This window comes from Cupressus sempervirens, chromosome 5, assembly GCF_028749045.1.
Source record: "Cupressus sempervirens isolate cs-2001-9-10 chromosome 5, ASM2874904v1, whole genome shotgun sequence".
Classification (NCBI taxonomy): Eukaryota; Viridiplantae; Streptophyta; class Pinopsida; order Cupressales; family Cupressaceae; genus Cupressus; species Cupressus sempervirens.
In genome coordinates this window covers 204,651,701-204,665,068 of record NC_143122.1, presented here as the reverse complement: position 1 = coordinate 204,665,068, position 13,368 = coordinate 204,651,701, and positions in this window count along the sequence as shown.

The following is a 13,368-nucleotide window of genomic DNA, read 5'->3' as shown; positions in this document are numbered from 1 at the left end:
GAGGTTTCTCTCATTCCTCATATTCTCATGGGGAATAACACTACCCTACCAGTCTATGGGAAAGGTTTAGTTTGCATCTAGGATGGTATATTCAATGATGTATTGTATGTTCCATCTCTATCTGCAAACCTTGTCTCAATTTCTCATATTACACATAGTGGATTAGGGAAGATAGTTGAGTTAACTACTGATTCAGTCTTCATTCAAGATCGTGTAATAGGGGGTCTTATTACTATAGGGGTAGTTAATCCTTCCACTTGTCTCTATAGCTTCTTCCAGTTTGGTCCACCATCTCTATTGTCAAAACACACTACTTCTCTTTCGCAGGAGCATCATGTGGTGTAGTCAAGATACTTGAACCTTTATATTATTCCTAAGAACTTTGTTTTGATTACCACACCACATCCAGTTGAGGTCTTTTCTCCTTAGCAGGATTCTTATTCTGCTCTACCTAATCCTCCTACTCCATCATCAAGCCTTCAAGTGCACCTATTACAGATTCTAAAGTGGGGATTCCTTGGAGATTCCCTTTTAGGATCCTCATATTTTCTCCTTTGAGCATCAACTAGGCCTTCCAGTTTTCCCTCTCATTCAGGGGTTCCCTTGTTTACTCCACAATGAAGTTTCATTCCTTCAATTCTTTCTCTAGTGGATCCATTATTCTGGGGGGGCTTTGGTATATTTTATATCTCTCATGGGGGGGCTAGTTGTACTTATGGTTTTGAGAGAGTCTCTTGAGCCATTTCTAGTGGAAGTTGTCCTTGGGGGGTCTTGTTAAGGCCTTCCTTCCCTATTTTTTTTCAACATGTTTGTTCTTACCTCTTTTGGGGGGAGGGTTCTTTCCATGTGGTTTTCCCTCTTTCCTTGTTTTCAGAGGTTGTATTTCTTTGCATTGTACATGGGTACCTAACATGGCCTTGTTGTCAAGACCCATTTGGCATTTTATCTTAGTTGTTGTAAGCTAAGTGCATTCCCATAAATTGCACTTAAGGGGAGGTGTTAGAGTAAATAATAATTATTTACTCTTTTACTTAAGTTTACTTAGGTTAATGAATTTATTTATTAGTTGTAGCCTAGGATTTGTTAACAGCATGGGAATTTGTTCCTCTCTAAGTCATACTTATCCTCTCACCTTGATTGAGGATGTCCCACCTTTTGTGGACATATGCTTAGTTGTCATTATTATCTCCTAGCACATTCTAGCACTTTCTTAGCTTGTTCTACAAGCTTCCTAGAGGCCTTTATAAATAGGTTCTCCCTTTACATTTTTTGTAGAGCAATTTCATTTTCACATTGTTGCAATATAATTTCTCTTTGTTCCTTCAAGCTCTTGTTCTTCCCTTCTTTGGTTTCTCTTTAGTAGGTTATTTGCATGCAGGTGATCTTGGTGCACTATGAAGCTAGCTTTCATCAACTTCTTTGAAAAGTACTACACATACTCATAGTTTTCCTCAGATGTCAATCAAGGATGGCCAGTCAGGCTACATCAGGGCATATCCATGATATATGTGCTTTCTATTGTTGTGACCGATTGGGATTATCTAGCAACATTGGTGGATGGAGAGAACTCTAGCATATTAGACACATTTTGTGAGTCATCCTTTCCCTCAATTTATAAACTGAGTAGGGATGGTAGCACTAGTACAACTAGTACAATAGCCATAGAAACTACCACAACAACCACCATACTAGCCACCATAGTGGAGACCCAAAAAGTGCACAATATAGGTACATGTTCCTTCCCAATAGATGGGAGATTATCTAGGTGCTATTGGCAGTGGGTCTAGAAAAATACATTCAGGAGGTGAGAATGGCACCTTGGTACACAAAGGCAATGAGTGGAGTAGGAGCGACCAATTGAGAAACCCAAGGCCATAGTTGGTGATGATGAGATGCTAGATCAGCATGCTCCTAATCTACATCAGGATTCCTTGAGGAGGATTAGAGAGTGACTGAGAGTGGCATAGTGATAGCTAGTTGATATGTAGATACAACCGATGGTGCAAGATATTCATCTTAGTGTCCATAGCAGGAGATTTGGGATCTCCACATAGAGTTAGAGCAGCAACATGAGGAGACTTGACCATAGAGTGCCAAGGTGATGTACTATTATGCTAGATACATCATAGTAGTACTTGAGGTTACATAGTAGATGCCCCAATTTTCTAAGTATGCAAGAGCATCAGATGACATACAATGGCCAGCAAGACCAGATGTTCCTCCTCCTCCTCCACCTAGGGATGAGAGAAGGGAACAATTAGATTCATCTCTTCCAATTTTGTTTTGGTTATGTAGCAATTGATGTGCCAACATCATTTTGTATCATTTTTTCTTTGATGTACACTTGACTCCATATATATGAAATCTTTTGATTTGAATATCTTCGCATGTGTCCCTTTTTCTATTATAGTTTGTTATTTATGAGATGTTAATGCTATGATTGATTGACTACAAATTTTCTATGATGTATGTATTAAGCATAGATGAGATGAATATGAAAATATGTATGAATTGCAAAATGTGAATGAACAAACATCTCATACAGGTTTCAATTTTGTAACCAATGATAGATATCCCATGAAAATCAAGAGGATGAACCATAGAACTAAATGCTGGTTTATTCATAAAGAAACATGATACTTTGAAGAAACTAGCAACCCCTCATGTCAAAGGATGTAAGTAAAGTAGAGATCAAATCATATACTTATGCAATGTAGCCCTACACTAGATGCAACCTTAGGTCTAGTTACAAAGCTCATAAATTATCATGACTAAGCGTTTAGCTAAACCCACAAATGTCATACAATTCCCACTGATATTGCAGTCATGCAAATATGAATATGACACATGTTCTAGTTTTGTTGAGATTAAAAATAAGCATTCAAGGCATAGAGAGTTGGAATGACTAGAATATTTGTCCCTTTTGATGTAGCAAGGTAATATAAGCATCAAAGCATAAATATTAGGATGACCAAAATGTTTCTTGTAGGAAGACATAGTAGACACACAAGAGATCCTTCTTATGCTATGTATTTAGTCTACAATGACTCTTGCATTTGTAGCCTAAGATAGAAGTGTGCTAAGTATACTCATAGCAATCTATACATTCACTTAGTAGGACAAATATTAGTATTATACTATAGGATAGAGAATTCACTCAAACAAGAAAGAAAAAGAACCAATTGTACTAAACTATCAGTATAAAAGAAGTCAATGTACACACAACCATCTAACATTAGATAGAGGCTCTTACAATTGACACCCCTTTATATGGATGTTTTAGAATATTGTAACTAAACTAGCAAGTAGAAACCAAAGAAAAGATCATGCCCCTAGTCCTCGCATCTTTAGTCAAAAGAGACATCATCAAGTTGCTCAAAGGGACATGATAAAGAAAAAGAAAACAATCAAAGAAAAGCTCAACATATCCCAAACAAATTTAACACTTTTATTTCAAGTTGATGTGTCATAATATTGGTGTTGAGTGTCAATGTTTAGAACATGTGTGAAAGAAGTCTCTATAGTAAGAGGATGATAGTAGATAGACTTAGTTAGGACAACTAATGATTGACATCAAGGAGGAATCTTCAGTGAGAAGAACCTTAGTAGACAACTGAGTGATAGTAGGTAGACGTAGTTAGGACAACTGGTGACTGATGCTTAAGATATTTTCTTCAAGAGAAATCTCTATAGTGACATAAGTGATAGTAGGTAGACATAGTTAGATTAACTGGTGATTGACATGAAAGAGATCTTCAAGAGAGGAGTCTCAGTAGTGAAACAAGCAATAATAGGTAGACATAGTTAGAACAACTAGTGATTGATGTGAAAGAGACCTTCTTTAAGAGGAATCTCTATAGTGACACTAGCGACAATAGGTAGATCTAGTCAAAACAATTAGTGACTATCATGAAAGAGATCTTCAAGAGAGGAATCTCTATGGTGACATAGGCAATAGTAGACAGACGTAGTTAGAATAATTGTGACTATCATGAAAGAGATCTCTACGAAAATATAGGGTGTTTCCTTTGAGACTATGACATCATTTAATCCATGGATACATGAGCAAAAGTAGCCAACAAAAGAAAGAAAGTGACTATACATGAGGCAGAAGATGCATTGCAAGATTTAGCATTTGAAACAAGAGACACCTGTTTACTAGGTTTTCACCTTCTTGGCAGAGATTCCTTTTTTTCTACCATGATGCATGTTTGCTAGGTTTTCATCAATGACACTTTTTTTTTTTCAAAAATTTTGTTCTTTTTCTCTTCTTTGATTTTTTTTGTATTTTTTTTTCACTTTTTTGGTATTACCAAGGCACCTATTGCTAGGTTTTCACCAAGATAATGATTTTTTTAGGACTTTTAAGTATGTACGAAGAGCTTTTGAAAGCATGTCAGTTGTATTAACCACTTCAGATGGAGAGTGTCGATTGGCTCTACGAAGAGCTTTTGAAAGCATGTCAGTTGTAATAAACCACTTCAGATGGAGGGTGTCAATTGGCTCCTTGAGCAACTCTCCCTAGATATTCAAAATTTGATAATCCCTAGATCCAAACACTGCAGTAACTAAGTATGGACCAAGCTAGTTAGGCTCAAACTTTTCTTTCTCAATCCTTTATTGTTGATTCTTAGGGTTGTCCCTTAGAATAAGGTCACCCACTTGAAAGTCACATTGTTTGATTTTCCTGTTGTAGCTCTTAGACATGTATTTCAGCTAGTAAGCTCAAAGATGATCGCACGCCACTTGTCGATGTTCATCTAAAAATTCTAGCTCTTGAAGTTGAGATATTCTATAGTCATCATTAGTAATGAGGCCTTTCATAGAGATTCTCAAAAGTAGGAATCTCAACCTTAATTGGAAGCATAGCATCTACTTCATAAAGTAAAGCAAAGGGCATTTTTCTTGTTGGAGTTCTGATGCTAGTTCTGTAAGCCCATAAAGTCAAATTAATCTAAAGGTGCTAGTTCATTCCAAATTTTTTTATTATGTAATGCAAGATCTTAAGTATAACCTTGTTGGATGCTTCCACTTGACCATTACTCTAGGGGTAATAAATAGGATACCAACATTGCGTGATTCTAAACTTTTTACACAACTCTTTCAGATCCTTTTTTTAAACTGCCCCCCATTATCAGAAATAATAGAGGAGGGTACACCATACCTACATATGATGTAATTCATAATGAAAAAAGATACATTTTTTCCATTTTTGTAAAGAGAGGGACTATCTCTACCAATTTAGTGAAGTAGTCTATAGTTTTAATGATTGAATTTTGTCCATTTGAAGAAGAAGGGTGAATCTAACCCATGAGATTAAAATCCCATTATTGAAATGGCCATAGCATGATAGATGGAATTAGCTCCCTAGCTGGAGCATAAATTAGGTTCTCATGGAGCTAGCATTATTTGTAGGACTTAGCATATTTGATTTCTTCTTGCTCCATATCTAGCCAATAGTAACCAGCTCTAATAAGTTTACAAGCTAGTGTCAAACTGTTAGAGTGAGATCTACAATTTCCTTTGTGTACATCGATTAATGCATGTTTAGACTCATTAGGTTCTAGACACCTAAGGGTGTTCTGTCAAGACCTCTCCTAAACAAGTTTTCAGTAATGATAACATACCATGAAGCACTACGAATAAGGTGACACCTTTTGTTCTTGGCTAGATTGTTTCGAATGGTTTAGTCACATAGGTAAGAGTATATATGATGGTAGTAGGATGAGTCATGTCCTACAATAGAAAAGATAATCCAGGATTCAGGAGAATTATAGGTAAGGTAGAGAAATGCCTCCACCAAGAATTTATGTCAAATATCATTCTTAGGAATCTATAGCATGGAAGCAAGAGTAGCCATTACATTAGCCACTTTCTTGTCCACCTGAGAAAATTGCTGAAAAATGACATGAGCAAAGTATTTCTTCAGATCATCCACCATTCGCTTATAGGGTATCAACTTCTCATCATTTTTCTGATACACATCATTGACCTGGTTGATTACAAGTTGGGAATCACCCAAGATATTCAACTGATCCACTCTCCATTCAACTGCAATCTTCATGTCGTTGATTAAGGCTTTGTATTCTACAATGTTGTTTGTACAAGGAAACATGATCTTGTATGCCTTAGATAATGAGTACTTCTATGGTGTTATGAATAAGATCCCAACACCATATCACTATTGTGTGAAGGAACCATCAAAGAACATCACCTAGGTTTGATGTATTAGCATTAAGATAGATTCATCAGGAAAGTCAATGTTTAGTGGAAGAAGACTTTGTATTGGTGCTTCTACTAATTGATCAGAAATTGCTTGTCCTTTAATAACCTTTCTTTCAACATAGGTGATATCAAATTCACTCAATATCATGACCCACTTGGCTAGCCTTCTTGTCAATGCCGCTTCGCTAAGTAAGTACTTTAGTGGATTAATTTTAGCAACTATTCATGTAGTATGAGCAAGCATGTAGTGTCTCAACTTTTGAGAATAAAAGATAATTGCTAAGCAAGCCTTCTCGATGACATTGTAGTTCACCTCATAAGAGACTAGTGTACGACTAAGATAATATATAGCATGTTCCTTGTTATCATTATCTTTTTGAGCTAGCAAGATGCTGACAGATGATTCTATTACTGAAATATACAAAATGAGAGGCTTCCCAAAAATAGGAGGCATCATATTGGTGGATTAGCAAGATATTGCTTGACATGCATTAAGCTCTGATCATAATCTTTGTTCCAGTCGTATTTGACACCTCTATTTTGAGTCTTAGTGAAAGGTTGTGACCTATCTGCTAGCTATGAAATGAATCTATGACTAAACTAAATTCTTCCTTGAAAGCATCTCATTTGACTGATGTTACAAGGTGGAGGCATCTCTATAATTGCTTGAACCTTTTCTAGGCCCACCTCAATTCCTTTTGCAAAAACAATGTAGCCAAGTAGTTTCCCAAAAGTGACACCAAATGCACATTTCTTGGGATTTAGTCTAAGACTAAATTTTTACATGCAATCTAGGATAGGTCCTAAATCTTGTAGATGAGTGTTGCACTACTTATTCTTGACCAAGGTATCATCGACATAGTCATCCATTGTCTTATGCATCATGTCATGAAAGTGTTAATGTGTTAGCATCAGGAGAAGTAATTTATGTTTATCTGATGTACTAATCCATGTGTATGTTTTACAAATGAAGTTCTTACTGGAAATTATTAAATCCAATGCATGCGTGTGCACACACACACACACACACACACACACACACACACACACGTGTGTGTGTGTGCGTGTGTGGTTTGGATAATATTCATTTGCATTATAATCATCAGCATACAACTATATACTTATCGATAGCCACATTTATACTGTCACATTATTATGTGATCAAGCTCCTTATGTCATATACGGGTGGACAAATTATGTTATTTTTTGTCTTAAATATACGTAACAATAATCATGTCATTAAAGAGGCATGATTCCAGGTGGCTAAAGGCTACATAGAGCCATGACTCTCCACTTTGTATATTAAGAATGGTGTAGATCGCTAAAGAAACATAATGAATATATGACATTTTGTATTAGTAGTTTGCACTAAATTTATCACAACCAATTTCTCCATTATATATAATTTGAAATTTTATCAAAAGTCATATTGAATCATTAGCAATACAAAAAAGGAAGTCGACTTTGCTCTCACAGTCTCAGAGATCTGCAATAATCAAAGAACAAGTTGCTCTCAATTATACATGTAAGAGTTACATAGTTCCTATGTTAATTGTTTTATCTATCAGAGATCCAAATTAAACTAACATGGTATCAGAGTCATTCTAATAAGAATAAAACCATTACAAAATATATATAAAATCTCATTTTTTTGAAAAAGGGGCTAAAACTCTAAATTACTAAAATGGTAAATCATGTGAGAGTAGAAGATAGGCTTGAGGGTGCATCAAATTTCTCTTCATGAAAAATTAGAGTAATGATAATATTAAGGGAAATGGAATTAGAAGAATTTATTGAATCAAACATGGCCATGCCTGAAAATGGACCAGAGAGAGTAACATGGAAATTACATAATAACAAAGCAATGAATATCATTATAGATTCTGTAAAAGATCATATCCTACCATCCATATCTAGTCTCAAAACTACATTTGAAATTTTGTCCACAATTAAAGATACATTTGAAATAAATAATACTAGTAGATTATTAACCTTAAAAAAAGATCTACTATACACTGAGATGAAAAATGGAGAATCAATCACCTCATATTTTTAAAGAATTTTTGAACTAAAAGATCAACTAGCAACAATGGAAAATCAAGTTGATGACAAAGAACTCAGCATGATAGCACTGAGAGGTCTTCCATTATCATGAGAAACATTTATTTGAGGGTTAAGTTCTTGACCCAAATGTGCAAACTTTGATATATTAAAAAAAAAAATGCACTCAAGAAGAATCTAGACTACTCTCCAAAGGGAGAATCAACTAGCAACAATGGACAATCGAGTTGATAACAAAGAACTTAGCATGATAGCACTAAGAGGTCTGCCATTATCATGAGAAAAATTTATTAGAGGGTTAAGTTCTCAATTCGAACTTCCAAAATTTGATATATTATAAAATGAATGCACTCAAGAAGAATCTAGATTGAGTACAAATCAAGAGGGAGAAATCCAAGCACTTCATGTAAAATCAAATAAGAAGAGAAAATTCAAATTCAACAACAAGGAGTCTAACAAATCTTTCAAGCAACATGATTCGTCAAAACTTAGATGTTTTAAATGAGACAAAATTGGTCACCCCCACAAATTCTATCCTAAAAAGAAAACAATTCAAGCAGCCCTAGTAGAAATCAAAGAAGAGGCTGAAGAAAAGGAAGGAAGAGAAAAATGTACATTTTAGTTAGCCCTTTCAAGTGAATTAAACTCTAATAACAACACTTGGATCATCGACAGTGGATCATCTTGACACATCACTAGTTTTAAAGACAATTTTGAAACCTTCACTGAACAAGCATCAGAAGAAGTTACCATTGGAGATAACTCTACTCATCCTATTAAAGGAATCGGTTCCTATTCAATTCAACTAAATTCAGGAACCACTCTACAACTCAAGATTGTCTTATTGATGCAGGAGCATCCAGAGGTATAAGGGAAATCATGCGTCACCCAAAAAAATGTATTTAGACTTAGTTTTTGTTTCATGTGTTTTTGGATACCCATTTGGGTCAAATAAAGGTTCCAACTCTCACAATTCCACTATCAATGTTCTAGGATAGAGTATTTGAACACCTTGGGATACGTGTAAATGCCAAAAAAATAGGAGTATGTAATTGGGCCATAATTTTGGTAAACTAGAAGGTGTAAATTGGCCAAATGAATGTAATTGTAATTTAGAGCATTCCAAAAAAAGAATTAGGTCAAAAGGCCCCACAGTTTGAAAGTTATTGCAATTTTTTGAATTTTGGAGACCTCCTAAGAATGCTTCAAAGTCAGGTTAGGGGCATTAAATGACCTTGAAAAGGGCCAAAAAATGGGGGACGAGTGAAGCTAGTCCATAGGGCTATAGAGCGCTTTGAGAGCTTTCCAGAAATGTAAACGATTCGTCAATTGGAGCTACGGTTCAAAAGTTATGCCTCCCAGAAGTTCGATTACCATTTCTAGATTCTTCTAGATTTGCATCAACTTCTAATGCAGCTTCTGGAGCCTTCTATTTGGTTGGTGGATGCCTACTAGCACTTTCTAGAATTTATTCCTAGTCGTTAACCCTCCGGGGTCTATTTAAGGAGATTTCTAGCATTGTAAAAGGCAGTTCGGAGTGGAGTTTGGGAGGAGGTACTAAAAGGAGAAATTATCTCCAGATTTATGCTATTGTAAGCCCTTAGGGCATGTTTTGAAGTCTATTTTCTCTGTACTGAATGTACTAGCTTATTTTCACAGTTAATACAATTCCCCTTTTTCTGTTGTGTCTATTTTGTGCTTGGGTCATGTCCCCATCAAGTGGTATCAGAGCTGGTTTTTTCTGAGTGTGTAGACAGAGTACCGACTGTGAGGCAGCTTGCACTAGGATTGTGTGGTTGTGGGTTTGAGTTAGAAGATGCCTCCACAAAGAGAGTGTGGCAAAAGGGCTAGAGCTATTAATCTTGAGGAGGTTACAGCCCTCCAAAGGCAAGTACAAGCATTGTAGGAGGAGCTTCGTAGAGGAACAAATGTGGCCGCAAGTGATGAAAGTGAGGATGACAATGAAGAAGACGAAATTGGACTAGAAGGGGAATTTGACGAGGAAGTTTTGAATCAGGTAGAGGAAAGGCTTTTTATGGCCATTACTAAGTTTTGAAAAAGACCTACAATTGAAGTGGGTGTATTTTTAGGAAATATGAAACTAGATGAGTTGATCAATTGGATCAATGAATTGGAAGAATACTTTGAGTATAAGGATATTAGGGACCCAAATAGGGTTAAGTTTGTAAAGGCCAAACTGAAAGGCCATGCCAAAATCTGGTGGCAAGAGGTTCAATTAAAAAGAAACAGAAGAGGAAAGGAGAAGATCACAAGGTGGGATCGCATGGTGGACAAATTGAAGAAGCAGTTCATTCCTGTAGACTACAAGCTTGATTTGTTTAAGAAGATGCATGGGTTAAAGCAAGCAGGAAGATCAGTCCAAGAATATACAGAGGAGTTTTACCAACTCTTGATTAGAGTAGGGCATGCAGAAGAAAATAAGGAGCAGGTTGCTTGTTATATCAGTGGGTTGCGACCTAGCATCTAGGAGGAATTAAGTCTGGTAAGAATGACCAGCATTGAAGAGGCATACCAGTTTGCCCTAGGAGTTGAAGAGAAGCTGAATAAAAGGTTTGAAGGAAGACAAAGAGGGAAGGATCAAGCAGGAAGGGGAAACGGTAGGTCATCTGGAGGCCACAATGAAATCGAAAAGAAAAATGAAGATGCGGGTACTAGCAGGAACCAGAGGAATGAGGGTTTCAACCGCTCCTGTGATCAAGGCTTTGTGATGCAGGAGCATCTTGCATAGAAAAATTTGTAAAAATTAAAAAAAAAAAATTGTGGAGGAGTAGAAGCTCAAGGGGAAGCTTGAGAAGTGGAAGCTTGAGAAGGAGAAGCTCGAGAAGGAGTAGCTTGGGAAGTAGAAGCTGTGGAAGGTGAAGCTTGGAAAGGTGAAAGCTTTGGAAGGAAAAGCTTGAATGTGTGAAAGTTGGAAGGTGTAAAAGAGGAGAACGAAGTGAAGAGAGATTTTTCCTAAGTGTAGATAGAGCACCGAACGTGAGGCAGTTTACACTTGGATCTTGGATAAAGTTGGAGAAGAGCTAGTGGCTGGGGTTTAGAAACAAGGAGGTTTGTCGATGGCTTGCGAGCACAAGTTGAGACCTTGGAGGTTTCTACCAGAGTGTGTATCTAGATTTGGACTAGAGTGTTGCATTCTTGGTTGTGAGTTGGTAAGGGTGGTATGGCCCTTCATCAGTGGTATCAGAGCAGTACTTCATCAAGTGGTATCAGAGCATACCTTCATTAGTGGTATCAGAGCAGGAGTTCCTGAGTGTACAAGGAGATCGCCGAAGTGTGAGGCAGTTTGTACCAGGACATTGGTTGGGTGAAGTTTATTAGAGCAGGAGTTCCTGAGTGTACAAGTAGATCACCAAAGTGTGAGGCAATTTGTACCAGGACCTTGGTTGGGTGAAGTTTATTAGAGTGGGAGTTCATGAGCATGTAAACAGATCGTCGAAGCTGAGGCAGTTTGCACCAGGACCTTAGCAGGACATGCAGATTGATTGATGGATGCAGAGATGGAAGACTGAACTTGTTGAGGCATGATTGTGGAGAGCTAGTGGATTGCAAATCCGTTGTCCTAGACTTGTGATGTGGTTCCTGATTGTTCATGCGACGTGGCAGGTTATGATCTGACTTGCAAACAATTTGGTTGTCACAAGGAGCGTGGGAAGGATTTGTTGCAGAGGGTTTATGAAGATCTTGGGAGATGGCTCCAAGAGGATTAGACCCTAGGATGATTGCAAAAATCCATGATATAGTGGAAATCAAAGAGGAAGAGGTAGAGGACATGGACAAGGAAGAGGAGGCTTTTGTGGTACTTGTTTCCATTGCAATGAAGAAGGTCATTGTGCCTTTGAATGCCCTCAATGACAAGGAGGGACAGATAGGAGGGCTGAGGGTCAAGCTAGGGTTGCTCATGTGGATGAGGATGCACAATCATCACATTCAGAAAATGTAGAAAGAGGAGAGACCTTGGTAAATGAAAGGGTCCTACTAAGTGGTGAGATAGAACTAGAACAAAGGAGGAGTTTGTTCCGTACCAAATGCAAGTGTGAGGATAAATGTTGTGACATGATCATTGATGGTGGTAGCACAAATAACTTGGTGTCAGAGGAGATGGTCTCTAAGATGAAGCTCAAGAGGGAGAGACATCCCCAGCCCTATTAGATTTCTTAGGTGAAAGACGATCATAAAGTCCTGGTAAGTGAACAATGTTTAGTGAAATTCAAAATTGGGGGTTACCATGATGAAGTTCTTTGTGATGTTATTCCAATGGATGTTTGCCATCTATTGTTGGGTAGACTGTGGCAGTTTGATAGGCATGTAGTACATGATAGTCATGCAAACACATACTCTCTAACAAAGGATGGAGTTCACCACAAACTAAAGCCCATGAAAAAGGAAGGTGAAAAGCTATGTAGCAGTGCTAGGATTTGTCTTATTGATGGAAGAAAGTTTTTAGATGGCATGAAACATCAGCGTATGTGCTATGCTTTGATTCCTAGGAAAGATAAAGAACGTAGTAGTGAAATACAACTTGAAGTTTCAGAATTACTAAGTGAGTTTAGAGATATTATCTCTGATAATGTTCCAGAAGGATTGCCACCAGTAAGGCAAATCAGTCATCAGATAGATCTGATTCCAAGAGCTAGTTTGTGATGCAGGAGCATCCAGAGGTATAAGGGCAATCTTGTGTCACCCAAAAAAATGTACTTAGACTTAGTTTATGTTTCATGTGTTTTCATTTTTGGATACCCATTTGGGTCAAATAAAGGTTCCAACTCTCACAGTTCCACTATCAGTGTTCTAGGATAGAGTATTTGAACACCTTGGGATACGTGTAAATGCTGAAAAAATAAGAGTATGTAATCGATCCATCATTTTGGTGAACTAGAAGGTGTAAATTGGCCAGATGAATGTAATTGTAATTTAAAGCATTCCAGAAAAAGAATCAGGTCAAAAGGCCCCACGATTTGAAAGTTATCGCAGTTTTTGGGGTTTTGGAGACCTCTTAAGAATGATTCAAAGTTAGGTTAGGGGAATTAAATGACTTCAAAAAGGGTCCAAAAAATGGGAGAT